The sequence below is a fragment of the Dioscorea cayenensis genome, unplaced genomic scaffold (genome assembly GCF_009730915.1).
Source record: "Dioscorea cayenensis subsp. rotundata cultivar TDr96_F1 unplaced genomic scaffold, TDr96_F1_v2_PseudoChromosome.rev07_lg8_w22 25.fasta BLBR01000985.1, whole genome shotgun sequence".
In the NCBI taxonomy this organism is placed as follows: Eukaryota; Viridiplantae; Streptophyta; class Magnoliopsida; order Dioscoreales; family Dioscoreaceae; genus Dioscorea; species Dioscorea cayenensis.
In genome coordinates, this window is record NW_024087376.1 from 1 (window position 1) to 1242 (window position 1242).

The following is a 1242-nucleotide window of genomic DNA, read 5'->3' on the forward strand; positions in this document are numbered from 1 at the left end:
AAATTTTAGTAGTAATTCTTTTGGTTAATAACTTAGCTCAGGTAGTTTGGTGTGTTCTGTAGGTATATTCTGTTATATGAGCCCGCTTAGCTCAGAGGTTAGAGCATCGCATTTGTAATGCGATGGTCATCGGTTCGACTCCGATAGCCGGCTTTTTTCTCTATCTATTTTTTCCATGATTGATAATCTACCTCTCCTTTTCTCCAAATGTTGGTCGGCAATCCGATCTATTATCTCGTGATAACTTGTAACTACAAATACAAAATGAATTGGAGGAATTAGATTTCTATAAAACAAATCAGAAGACAGAGTCTAAATTTCTTATATATACATTTTCCATATACAAAAAATCCGAATATTGATACAATTTATTTCATTCTACTTTGTTTGTAGTACTTCAATGTTTGTAGTACTTCAATAGATTTAGCTTTACTTTGTTTATCCTTTAGTTCAGTCTTAATTTAGACTTATTCTGTAATATTGAAATGTCAATAAAATAAGAAAAAAAGTAAAGGAGTCTTTATTTTATGTCTCGTTACCGAGGACCTCGTTTCAAAAAAATACGCCGTCTGGGGGCTTTACCGGGACTAACTAGTAAAAGGCCTAGATCCGGAAGTGATTTTAAAAACCAATCGCGTTTTGGGAAAAAATCCCAATATCGTATTCGTCTAGAAGAAAAACAGAAATTGCGTTTTCATTATGGTCTGACAGAACAACAATTACTTAGATATGTGTACATATTGCTGGAAAAGCAAAAAGTTCAACAGATCGGGTTTTATTACAACTGCGGGGGTACGTTTTGAGACTGCTTCGATTGGTGTGGCTTCGACCATTCCTGCAACCGAGCAATTGATTTAACATAGACATATTTTGGTTAATGGTCGTATGATTAGGATATATATGAGGGTATCCGTTGCAAACCAGAGATATTATTACCTGCAAAGATAAACAAAAGATCGAAAGTTCTTGGTTCAAGATTTATTGAATCGAGTCTGATGAGAATTGCCAAAACATTTGACTATTGACTCATTCCAATATAAAGGATTAGTAAATCAAATAATAGACAGTAAATTGATTGGTTTGAAAATAAATGAGTTGTTAGTCGTAGAATATTATTCCCGTCAGACTTGAACCTAACGAAAATTAAGAAGGAAAGATTCAGACAATTTTACTCCCTTTTCACTGAGTAAAATAATAAATAGATCTAAGACTTTAATCCGCATTTTCCATTTACGTATTACA

The 1242-nt window shown here is 33.3% G+C and overlaps 1 non-coding gene across 1 annotated transcript; it reads left to right on the plus strand.

Moving 5' to 3' along the window:
* Positions 1 to 80: 80 nt before the first annotated feature.
* TRNAT-UGU lies at positions 81 to 153 on the plus strand. Its single transcript has one exon. It is a non-coding gene; the product is annotated as a tRNA-Thr (tRNA).
* The last annotated feature ends 1089 nt before the right edge of the window (positions 154 to 1242 follow it).